Raw genomic sequence first — 13,058 nt, forward strand, 5'->3', positions numbered from 1 at the left:
ATTCATGAAACTTGGGGATTGTGCATAAAATATGGTCTAATTGCTGTGAAAATTAAAGTGGTGCCATTTTGCACTCTGTTTTTTGCACTTGCTTCACAAAAAAAATACCCTTTTGACACTAAAAAAAGGAAAAATATATTTTGTACAAAAAAGTTGGAAAATATATTTGGCAATATTGTTTGTAATGGCAATATGCACATATGTGTCTAACTTGGGCACATCACAATGAACTGTGCAATGAATATGGCCATCACCTTTGGCATTTGACTTGAAAGCCATGAATGTTCATACACGATAGTCCATTTTGTGAAAGATTTTTTTTAACTTATCATATTGAAACTTTGGTATTTTTCATCCCACCTAGTACACATAAAAGGACTCCATGCAAAAGGATTGCATTTTTTGAACTTGTATTCATTTTCTTTCATTTTTGCCAAGACGGGATCAAAATGGTCGGCATGGCTATTCAGGGCAAGGGGGTGAATCTCTCAAAAATCCAAGTGTTTCTTCCATATAATGACTAGTTGTGTACCTAAAACTATATTTGCTACTTTTTAGAACAGAGCTATCACAGACTTGCAGTTCAAATTTGAATTACTTTTAGGAAATTGACATAAAAGTCATTTCAATGTGCGGAAGTAGCTAGAAATCTAGAAAAACCATGAAACTTGGGAATTGAGCATAAATATGGTCTACTTACTGTGAAAATTAGAGCGGTGCCATTTTGCACCCTGTTTTTCGTACTTGCTTCACAAAAAATACCCTTTCTTGATGCATAAAAATGATTTTTTTGCACAAAAAGATGAAAAATCTATTTGACAACATTGTTTGTTAAAAGATGCACTTATTTGTATAATTTCAGCATATTACAATAAACTATGCAATGAAAGCATCACCTTGATAGGGTCGTGTAAGCCGAGTGCTTACAGAAGGCACACAGCTTATAGTGTCTTGTAAGCCGAGTGCTTACAGAGGGCACACGGCTTACATGCCATGTAAGCTGAGACCTTTGATATGGCACACGGCTTATAGGATGCTGGCAAATATATTTGCCGAGTGTGTGGTATAAGTCGAGTGTTTTTTTGTATAAATACCGTGTATATTATGTAAGCCGAGGGCTCTTTGGTGTACTCGGCTTACAGGACACTATAAGCCGAGTGCGTTTTGTTTACCGAGTGTTATTTCTCCCCCACTCAGTTTAGAGTGAATATAAGCCGAGTACTCGATAAATAGCTCACGGCTTATAGGCTAACACACGGGAAAACGGGATTTTCCTGTAGTGATAGCAAGGGAAGAACAGAACGAGGCTCTGGCGATCCTCCAGATCAGGGACAACGACTGCGAGCTTATTGGGGAAGGAGCTCCGGCCAGCCTCAACCTCCGCCGCCGCCCTCCAGGGAGGTCGACAGGCAAGCGAGGTCTTCCACACCTCAGCACCGCTCGCCGGCGCCGAGGACAAGCTCCAGAGCGGCATCACGCCATACGCCACATGGGCAAACACGAGACCACGCCCAGCTCTACATCTAAACCTACATCTACTGCTGTACAAGGGGAACCGGCATCCTAATCCAGCTCTACATCCACCAACGCGAGCGCCGGCGGCGAGAGGGACCGGATCCGGGCGATTGGTGGCGACTCTCAACGGGGGCGATGGAGAGACTTCGGGAAAGGAAAAGAATCGCGACGCCAGGTTAGACACCAAAATTTGTAGAAGGTGGCGTAGCATTTTAGTTGTTATTACTATTCAAAGGAGATGCATGTGCTGATTCATTTTAGCAGGAGAAAGTGGTTCTTTATTCTGTGAAAAAATGACAGAACTTGATTCACACACTCCATCTAATTCATGGCCAAAATTCAGGGTATGGGGAAGTGTGTGTTCAGATGAATCTAGCATGCCAATAACATCTGCTGGTTCCTGATAACTCAAATGAAGTAGTACTATACTAGCGGGCGGAGGCGCGGAGGGAGAAACCCATGTTTGCGTTTGTGCTGTTTGCGTTTGTGCTGTAGCAGGCCATGTTCTGTGATATTTTTAGTGCAATGGATGCTGAAATCTGTGGGTGCTATCTGTATGTGCAATGTACAGGTTGTCTGCAACTTCGTGTGCAATTTCAGAATAGATTATCAACACTTATATATTCAATGTACAATCTCTGAATTAGAGTTGATTGTGACCACCTTTTTGTAAACATCCTAATAATTTTGTAGTATGTCCAAGAAGTTGTCATCTTACCGAAGACAAATTAAAGTATGGGTTGACTAAGCTATTTGGTGTTGGAATCGGCTAGGTTGGTCATATTGGTGGTATCCTCTGACATGCATGCCTCTGAACGTCCATCGAGGGGGAATGGTATGTTTCAATAATCCAACTATCAATTTCTGGTGGTACGTCATATTTTTTCTGGTGTGTTTGCTTTTAATTTTTGTCATGGTACTACCTTGTTCCTAACTTTGAAAAATGAACCGATCAAAAGAATTAGTGACACAAGCTCTATCCAAAGAGAAAGGGTTAATCATGGATCTTCAAAATTGATGCAAAGAATTGTCTAACTGTTTAGTAGCTCTGACAGATAATTAACCCATAGTAACCTAGAGAGCTCTTTCTGATCCTTTGTGTGTGTGTATATACTCGGGTTCTTAACGATGATCTGGTCTGGCTAATTCTTATGCACATGGTTGCTATTCTTCTCTTAATATTTCTGTGTTTTTTCATGCATTTATTTCCGCTTCGTATCCAAACATGGTGTTCAGTTCACTATCTTTTGTTTTGCACAATACTTGGATATGCCCTACTGAGAAATCTCAAAATTGTTCTTGTTTGAATTGTATAGCTTAGGAGTATATTTGTTGTACGTAAGCATATACAGAAATAAGATTTCATCTATTTTTGGGGATATGGTGGTAGAAACAACAAGGAGCATGATCGGGATAGGAGAGTGCAGAGGGCACTGCCAGTGCACTACATCACATATGACATCTGTAGGAATGATGGCATCAACTGTCATTTGCACGTTTAAAGATTCACAATGGAGGTGAGATTGGTATATGCTTTGTCAGCAGAAGTCGTAGGTAATGAAGTTGGATAATATACATAGTTTTCCTTTGGATTCCTTACGAAAGACTAATTTCCAGAATCCATAATTTGTAAGACTATTAGATAGCTTGATTTGAATGCTATTGGAATTGTTTTATTCTTTTAGGTGTCATAATCTCTACCGGTAGCTAGCCTGGTTTGGAGTTGTTGATCTTTGACATCTCATTTGGAACCGTTCGCTCTTTGCTTATGATTTGGATGCCCTGCAGTGGAATCCAGCTGAAAAAGTGAAACCAAACGGGGCCAAAGACTCTCCTCATTATTCAGGTATACAAGAGAATAATGGAGTTGTTGAATCTGGAGTTTATTCCAAGGTGCAAAATTTACCAAATGAACTATAATGCTAATGATTTTGTTCCATTTAATTTCTTGGAGTTGTCGCACATTAAATTCTTGACGCAATCCCTCTACATTTTTTATGGGTTCTGAATTCTGATGTAGCCATTCGTCTCATAGCTGCAATTGGAAGTCCAAATTCAAAGTTCGGTCTTTTTCTGGAAACTGAAACAGTGGCATATAGTATTGTCTTTCTCTACAGTACATCCTCTTGCTTTCTAGAGAATTGATCATGCCTATCTTGCTTGATTTGTTTGTGATCTGTATGTTACTCTGGATGTCTCTTGAAAAAAATGGATATGAATGAGAGGCGCTCCAAGGAGCAAGAGAAATCATGGGTAAATAGAAATGCACTTTGATTTTTTATGCCATTAATATAACTGAAATATTAATGATGGTTGTATATAGTGTTTTAGACCTGTGGCTCTTTTGTTTACATTATGAGTAGTACCAATCTTATAAGATGTTCGTTATCCAGGTAAAACTTGGGAACATGTATGGATGGACAATGTTATATGGATTTGATACTTTTATTGGCTAATTGTATAGCGTATGATATTAAAGAGTTTAGAGTTGTTTATCATGTTGTTTATGCTGGAGTTAAAATTTTCATGTATATAATGACATCATCTTCATAATGAAGCCGCAACTTCTGCCTCATGCTTTTTCCATTGTACTCTGATGGCTTCACTTCAATACGTGTATGACAGGAGTAAGGATGTTTCCATACTCCGTAAGTTTTCACCCTACTCCAGGAAGCCATTTCATTAGTTTTTGGCTCCTGACACTTTCAAAAAGGATACTGACTACTGATAACTTGTAGATGTTTAATGGGCATATGCATGCATACACTCGAGGTCCGCCGGCCTATCAATTTTAACTGAAGGGACTGCAGAATAAAATGTAGGGGCAAAACTTTGCGAGTGGTGGCGGTGACCCAGTTAGTGCTTCTCTGCGCACACCCTTCTCTCCACAGTGGGAGATTGGGGGCACACGGGGTAGCAAAAGCTAGGGCGTGCGGTAGTTGGGCAAGCCAGAGCTCTGCATGCGTACTTGTTGTGTGATAAGGAAGCACAGAAGAGGCGCTGGCTGGCAGTAATTTTCCTCTGAACATTGTTCTCTCAACGGCTGTCTGCATATGTCAAGACGGAGAGGCTAGGGAGTAGCGATGTTGTAGTAGAGTTTTGGCCAGAGATGGGGATTCATGAGAGATGTTGCTTGGAGCAACAAATTTTTTACTGGTAATTGTTCTGTCCTCTCTGTTATCTCTATTTGCACTTGTGATTTCTGTTTATGTCTGCGTATAGATTTTATCCAATAAATTTAGTCCTAGGGACTTTGATATACAATGATACACCAAAGCAAGCAAAGAAACCAAAAGAAGTTAAATACTTTTACCTGCTGCCGGCATCTGATCGATGAGCAGTTGCACTGTTAAAGGGGATCGAGGAAATACTAAGGAAAAATTTCCATGTGATGCTCAACTCAACTCCTACACCTACCAATACCTTCGAGTGAAGCCATTAGAAATCTCATACAATTCAGTCAATGTCTTCAGTAACAGAGATGAAGTTCTTCTGGTTGCTGAGGAATTTGTTCTGACTGAGGAGTTAGGAATTCGCCAGTGCAGATTGCCTACACAGTGAGGAACATGATATGTCGGTGGGAAACGGCACCTGTGGGATCACTGGAATCCCTTCTACGGTTGCGGGGCGCGGGGATCTCAGTGTTCTTGAGCTCTTGAACTAGCTCTAGGTGCTGCCAGGTTCGAGAGAGACGAAATCCTTTCTTAGTGTGCCATGGGCCTCTTTTTATAAACGAAAGGGGTTGTCATAGTGGCACACAGGAGGTGGAAAGTGCTACAGCGTTGCGAGCTTATTGCCGGTATTACAAAACAAGACACATTTAATGCGAGGCTTAGGTGTCCCTTCGCTTTATTGGGGATGGGAGCAAGACCCGTCCCGTCCGTCGCCGCTCCTCCTCGCTTCGACACTCGCCCTGGCCAGCGGTGCATGCAGTGCCATGTAGGCAGGCAAGCAGCTGAGGTGGAGCGGTGGTGGAGCCTCCACGAGGGGTTGCATGTTGCCACGCAGGTGCCTGCCCAGCTGGCTAGGTTGGCAGCTGCATGCGAATGGTGGCGAAGACTTGGCTGGTGCGGGCCTGGCAGTGGCCCTGCCGGTGCGCTTGGCGAGGGTCTCGTCGGATGGCCCGGCAAGGGTCTTGCTGGGTGGCCCGGCAAGGGCCTTGCCGTGGCGCGCTAACTTCCCCGGCAAGGATCTTGCCGGAGGTCTTGTGGGTTTCTTCGGCGAGGATGGTTGCTATACTCATTTGATCTTGAGCGTTCTATGTCTTCACAAATATCTGCATACTGCCACGGAGGTGCCTCCCGAGCCCTGTCCAACGCATTTGTCTAGCGTTGACGGGCTCAAGGGTGGCTCACTTCGGCTGGCGTGGGCGAGCTGCCTCGGCAAGGGTCTTGCCGGGGCTGCTGAGCCTGCCCCGGCAAGGGTCCTTGCCGAGGGAACCTGCTACGCCTATCTGATCTTTGTGGCATTGGTCCTTGTCGTTGCTCTGTTTGCCTTGTGGCTTCGGCTTCTTCTCCGGCTTCCCTTTCCTGCCATGTCTATGTGTGGCCGTGGCGGGAGGCTGTGACTACCCGTGCACAAGTAAAGGGGTCAAAAGGAGAGCCGCTACTTTTGTACACTGACATGAGCCCCCGAGCCTGGGTCATACATAAGCGCAGCACGTTGTTGGGCCAGGCCCAGAACGGTGTGCGGGCAGTTGGGGCGGATTTTTACCGTGGCGACTGTTCCATCCGCTGCACTTCCCCACGACCCGTGTTGAACGCGCGACGTGGGGGTCGTGCGCGCGCATGACGTGGGAGGCATGGGTGGGACAGCGCTCGCACGCATGCGTCGCATCGCAGTTAATGGGAAAGGAGGCGGCCTGCGCCTTCCCCATAAAAACGAATAACCACGGGCGCGCTGCTCACTTTGCCACTTCCCTGCGCCTTCCTCCAATCTCAGAACCGCCGCCCCCTTCTTCTCGAGCCTCTCTGCTTCCGCTCATCGCCGACGTGCTTCCTCCATCCTTTGCGCTTTTTTCTTCCCACAGCCGCCATGGCACCTAAGTCCACCAAGAGCAAGGGAGCGGCAAAGGATGCTGACATGTTGGAGCAGTCGGAGAGCGAGCTGGTGCCGTGGCGGGCGCAATCCGCCTACTTCCCCTCGACGGTTGGCATGCCCGAGATTCGGGAGATGTTCAAGGATTTGTGGGGCGTGAAGACGGTGGGAGAGAAGACCGGGCATCCAGCCACGGTCGTTGTCCCTGCCAGCGTTGGGCCCTCCCCGCATCGGTACCCTTTCTTCGTCGATTATTTCTCCTGCGGGCTCTGTCCCCCCTTCTCTGATTTCTTCAAGGACATCATGCACACCTATGGCTTCCGCCTCTTAGATTTTACTCCGAATGCCGTGGCGTGCATGGCCCTCTTTGCCCATCTCTACGAGGGTTTCGTCGGGGTGTACCCCAGCACGGCGCTCTTCCATCATTATTTCTCCCCTCGGATCCAAAAAGGGGGCGCCATTGCTGGCTGTGTCGCCTGGATCCCGAGGGCCAAGGGGGCGTACCCAGACGGCGCCACGAAGGAGAGGTGGGAAGAATGGCTGGGCCGCTGGTGCTGGATTGAGGAGAAGGACCCGCCAGCATTCTGTGAGGTTCGCTAGAAGCCACTGGTCTGTGGTGGCGATTGGGGCGATGTCGATGCCGACGACGCGAAGCTCACGGTCGCCACCACCAGGATTCTCCGGCTCACGCAGGCCAGGCTCACCCTCGAGATGATTGGGTCGGACTTCATCCGCCGCCGGATTGCTCCTCTGCACGGCAAGGGGAGGCCGGTCTGGCTCTTTGTGAACGCCGCCGACATCATGAGGCTGCGCCCGGCCTTGATAACAACCTGACGGTGCGGCGGCACGCCCATCTTTGCCTGCGAATCTTACAGCTTGAGGTCGACGACGAGGGCGAGGTCGAGCGGTCCGGCAAGCTTGCCAGGGCCGCCGCGAAGGCCAGCAAGGTCGACAAGGAGCATGTCTTTAAGCTGCTGGCAGGAGTGGTCCCGCTGAGCAACACCTCTCATCGGAACGAGATCATCGCCATGATGCCGGTCTTCAACGTGCATGGCCTAGACCCGAGCTGGGTTGAGCCGGATGGGCTCCTGGTGCAGGAGTTCTTCGACACCCTGCACGAGGTATATGTCACCGACGAGCCGCGGCTTATCCAGGACACCTCTCTCGCGGAGCTGGACTATATCGCCGCCAGGGTGGAGGAGGCGAGGCTTGTCGCGGAAGAGGCAAAGCTCGTCAGGGAGGCCGGCAGCGCCGGCGGTGTGGTGGACAAGGCCGCGGCGGAGGCGGAGGAGGGGGAGCTCGCCCGGTGGGCAGTAGCCGCTGGGGAGGCCAGCGGCGCCGACACCGGGGCTCCCCTTGTCGAAGACACCGCTGACGAGTCGTCGTCGGAGGAGGACGAGGAAGGGAGGACCGCAACCGCCGATCCCTCGATCACCGGAAGAAGGCGGGTCCTGCGGCGGGCCACCTCCGGCGAGCCGGTCCGCCTCGACCGGGCCGTGCAACCGCAGCAAACCCAGGAAGCGCCCGTGCGCCAGACAAGGGCGGTCGCGATGAAGAAAACGGTGAAAGCCGTGGCACCGAAGAAGAGGGCATCTGCTTCTTCGCCGTCCAAGCGCACCCGGACGCCATCGCCTCCCCCCTCGCCGGCAAACACCAGCGTGGGGATTGGGTTTGACTTTTTTGACTTCGGGCCTCTCAGCCCGGAGAGAGAGCTCGGGCCTCTTAGCCTGGAGCGGAAGAGGAAGGCCGTGGAGGAGGAGGAGGAAGAGAACGACGAGTGAGCCTCTGCTTCCCTCCCTCATCCCTTACACCCCCCCTGATAGTGTTGCTTACTTGTCTTCATCTTGCAGGGATGTGGAGACGCTGGCCCAGAGGATAAAGAGGGCCAAGATGTCGGCGAGTGGCCAGCCCCCGGCAGGCACCTCCAGTACGCCACTGGTGGTGTCGAGCAGCCCGGAGAGCAGCCCCCAGCCCAGACCCCAACATTGAGTCCATCACCCGCTCTCTATCAACGTGCGCCATGTGCGATGCTTTAGTGTAACCGTGCCGTGGATGCAGGAGAGGAGCAGCACCAAAGGGAGCCACAGAGGGCTTCTCCGATCGTGCTGCCTCCGTCAACTACACCGCCCCAAGGGGCGTCCTCGGCAAGGGAACCAAGCACCAAGACCGTGCACACGGAGGAGGGGGAGGAGAACGCAGGCACCAGCGGCTTTGCCTCGACGCCAGACCTTGGCGGAGAAGGGGCTTCCGTCCCTCGGCCCGGCATGGGTAAGCCACTCGCTCTCCACTTCTGCTTGCATTCTTCCTTTCCTATTTTCCTTATTGGCTTTCGATCTTGGCTTCGCCCTGTCCCTTTCTTGGCATCCAGACCCCTCCTCGGAGGACGTCGACACCACCATCAAGGACATCGCCTTGGAGGCCGCGGTGGAGGCAGAGAAGATTGCCGCTGAGGAGAGTGCCAGGGGCGCCGCCGAGGATGCCACCAAGGGGCCCGCCGAAGAGCCCGACAAGGGGCCTGCCGGGGACGTCGGCAAGGCCACTGCCAAGGAGGTGGCGTTTGATGACCTGCCCTCTTCCTCCGCTGCCTCTGGCTCCAGCAGGTACCTGAGGGTCAGCGACGACCTCTTCGTCCATCTCCTGGGCGTGTCGAGCACCAGGGCTCCCTTTGAGGGAGAGGTGTTCGACGAGGAGATGCTTGCCACGGCCGGCCTCGAGGTCGTTGATGAGCCGAGCGTTGGTGGCGCCGGCTCCCAGGAGGAGGAGCTGCTCCAGGCCATGGGCGCCATCTTTCGGAAGCTTCAGGCGCTCCATCGTGCCCGTCTGGACAAGGCCAAGTCCAGGACGGCGGTGGTGGAGAAGATGGAGGAGGACTTTGAGGGGTGCATCGCTGAGGCGCAGGACTGGTTCCGCCAGGCCCAGGACGAACTGAAGGCCACCCAGGGGGAGTTGGCCAACCGTGAGGTTGAGCTTGCCCTGAAGCTGGCTGACATCAAGAAGGCCCAGGAGACGGCGAAGAGGTTGGCCGACGAAGCCGAGGCCGCCCGGACCCAGCACGAGGCCGCCCTGAAGACCCAGGAGGAGGACCTTGCCGAGCGCGAGGAGAAGATTGCCGCCACGCTCCGCAGCAAGGACGAAGAGGTGGACAAGCTCGTCCTGCAGCAGACCCAAGAGCTGGAGCGGAGGCATCAGGAGGCACTCAATGCCCTGGCTCAGGCCCACGCCGGCAAGGTGAAGGAGCTAGAGGAGCAAGCTTTGAAGCTGGCCCAGGAGAAGCATACGCTCAACGGCGCTTTGACGGTGGCGCAGGGCGAGGTCATCAACAAGTCTGGAGAGCTCTCCGAAGCCAAGCCTCCATTAAAGACCTCAAGCTGAAGCTGGGAGAGCTCGAGGAGACGCTGTCGGGGGCCATGACCGGGGAGGGGATCCTGGCCAAGGAGCTGGAGACGGAGAAGCAGCTGCTGATGAACGAGACCGCCAACCTCAAGGACTACAAGGCGGGCGAGAAATGCTGGCTCGGACGCCTTACCGCCGTCGCAAACTCGGCCGCCAATCAGCTTGCCATTATGGGGATGCCGGAGATGGGGTACGCCCCAGAAGCGAGCCTGAGCCCCAATGCCAACCTGACCATATACTTCAAGAAGGTTGTCGGCACGCTGAAGCGGCTTCACTCCAACTGGGCGGCCTCCCTGGCCGAGGAATCCTGGATGCTCTGCCGGGGGACCATGACCAGGGTGCTCACCAAGATCGCGCACTGGCACCCCGACCTCGACTTTGGAGCTGTGCTGAAGAGCTTGCCGGAGGGTGTCGACACTGCGACGCTCAATGAGCGCATCCAGCCCATCCTCAACCGCATCGACAAAATCAAGAGGGTGGAGGGCCAGCGCCGGGACTAGGCATCCCATTCTCCGTCGCCGCTGCAGGTTCATGACCAAGACAATGCTATCTTTAGTTAGAACCGCGGCGGCAATTTGTGTAACATAACTCTGCAGTACTCCTGAAACTATGCATGTTATTCTCCTGTTCGATTTTCCTTTATATGTCCACCCTACGTCACTAGGTAAGCTCGCCGGCACGTAAACCCAGGGCGGCGCTTTGAGGACGGATCCTCATTAGCCTGCCGGGCGTTCTTGTTGTAGGGCAAAGCACCTTACCGCCCTTGGCGCGGCCGCTCAATCTGTCGAGCTTGACTCGAGTCAGAACCGAGGGCGTTGCCGATGGCGGAAGGCTACCCTGCCGCTCTCGACACGGCCGCTTGAACTGTTGAGCGGACTCGAAACACAACAAAGGCGTTGCCGATCGCAGGAGGGCCCCTCTGCGTACAGGCTTCCCATACATAGGCCGAACCGTCGAGGATAAGAACCTTATATTTAAGGGGAAAAGCTTAAAATTTGGCATGACTTAGCTCTCTCGTCACCGCCTCGACGTCCTTCGTGCCAACAGGCAGTGGCGCCTTCTTGGCCGGAGCCATGGCGATGAGGAACAGCCGGGTCAACTGCTAGGCCAGATCCTCACGATTGCGCTCCCCCTACCTGGCGCGCCAAAGAAGTCGGTGGGAAACGACACCTATGGGATCCCTGAAATCCGTTCTACGGTTGCGGGGCGCGGGGATCGCGAGAAGAGCAGGACTAGCAGGCAACATAGAGGGATTTACCCAGGTTCGGGCCGCAAAGATGCGTAAAACCCTACGATCCTGCTTTGGTGGATGTATTCATTGTTCTTGAGCTCTTGAACTAGCTCTAGGTGCTGCCAGGTTCGAGAGATCCAAAATACTTTCTTATTGTGACATGGGCCTCCTTTTATAGACGAAAGGGGCTGCCACAGTGGCACACAGGAGGTGGAAAGTGCTACAGCGTTGCGAGCTTATCGCTGGTATTACAGGACAAGAGACATTTAATGCGAGGCTTAGGTGTCCCTTCGCTTTATTGGGGACGGGAGCAAGGCCCGTCCCGTCCGTCGCCGCTCCTCCTTGCTTCGACACGCGCCCTGGCCAGCGGTGCATGCAGTGCCATATAGGCAGGCAAGCAGCTGAGGTGGCACGGTGGTGGAGCCTCCACGAGGGGTTGCATGTTGCCACGCAGGTGCCTACCCAACTGGCTGGGTTGGCAGCTGCATGCGAATGGTGGCGAAGACTTGGCTGGTGCGGGCCTGGCAGTGGCCGTGCCGGTGCGCTTGGCGAGGGTCTCGTCGGTTGGCCCGGCAAGGGCCTTTCCGTGGCGCGCTAACTTCCCCGACAAGGATCTTGCCGGGGGTCTCGTGGGTTTCTTCAGTGAGGATGGTTGCTATCCTCATTTGATCTTGAGCATTCTATGTCTTCACAAAGATCTGCATACCACCACGGAGGTGCCTCCCGAGCCCTGTCCAATGCATTTTTCTAGCGTTGACGGGCTCAAGGGTGGCTCACTTCGGCTGGCGTGGGTGAGCTGCCCCGGCAAGGGTCCTTGCCAGGGGAACCTGCTATGCCTATCTGATCTTTGTGGCCTTGGTCCTTGTCGTTGCTCTGTTTGCCTTTTGGCTTCGGCTTCTTCTCCGGCTTCCCTTTCCTGCCATGTCTATGCATGGCCGTGGCGGGAGGCTCTGACTACCCGTGCACAAGTAAAGGGGTCAAAAGGAGAGCCCCTACTTTTGTACACCGACATGATAGCCCTGAGGAATTTGAGAGTCAAAATTCCGACCGTTGCTGTGCTACGCGTCAGCTATCCAAAAATATCTATCCACCTAATGGTCATATCATTGAAGGGCATTTATATCTTATCATGTCGGGCTGCTCCCTAGGCTATAAATAGCCGCCCCCTACAACCACTAGCTGGTTGTCTGCTCCGAGTGAAACTGACACTTGTCATTTGAGAGCATCCCATCCTCCGAGGACTTTGAGCGAAAATCATCAAGTGAGGAAAACCCAAACACAAACCTACAAAACCCCAAAGTGATTGAGCATCACTGAAGAGATTGATCCTGCGTGGATCCGACGCTTGTTATCTTTGAAGACTGTGCTTCTTCCAGACGGTTAGGCGTCAAGGTATAGAGCATCCAAGAGGAATTGTGGATCGCCGAGTGACCGAGTTTGTGAAGGTTCGGAAGTCACCTAAAGACTTACCACGAGTGATTGGGTGAGGTCTGTGTGACTTTAGCTCAAGGAGAATACGGTGAGGACTGTGTGTCCGGGACTGTGTGTCCTTGAGTTTAAATACTCAGCCGCTCCAACCAGATGTACAACTGAGATATCAGTTGGAACTGGTCTACCAAATCATTGTCTTCACCAAGCTTACTGGTTCTATTTCCTCAAATCTTTCATTTCCTCATTTATGTTGTTGTGTGCTTGTTCATATCTGTTTGAAGACTTCGACTGAAGACTTTCTCAATTTCCTTAGTTCAATTTCTTCAGTCTGTTCGTCTTCATCTTGTGTTATCCTGTGTAACACCCTGGATGTACTTTCCATAATTGTAACTCCAACTCTTGCCATTTCTGGCTATGTGTTATATTATTTCCTCCGTGGTTGGGTTTTTGT

The 13,058-nt window shown here is 51.7% G+C and overlaps 1 long non-coding RNA gene across 1 annotated transcript; it reads left to right on the forward strand.

Moving 5' to 3' along the window:
• The first annotated feature begins 1,289 nt into the window (after positions 1-1,289).
• Positions 1,290-4,357, forward strand: LOC123144343 (uncharacterized). Its single transcript, XR_006471384.1, has 3 exons — positions 1,290-1,690; positions 2,209-2,350; positions 2,906-4,357. It is a non-coding gene; the product is annotated as an uncharacterized lncRNA (long non-coding RNA).
• Positions 4,358-13,058: the final 8,701 nt, after the last annotated feature.

This window comes from Triticum aestivum, chromosome 1B (genome assembly GCF_018294505.1).
Source record: "Triticum aestivum cultivar Chinese Spring chromosome 1B, IWGSC CS RefSeq v2.1, whole genome shotgun sequence".
Taxonomy (NCBI): domain Eukaryota; kingdom Viridiplantae; phylum Streptophyta; class Magnoliopsida; order Poales; family Poaceae; genus Triticum; species Triticum aestivum.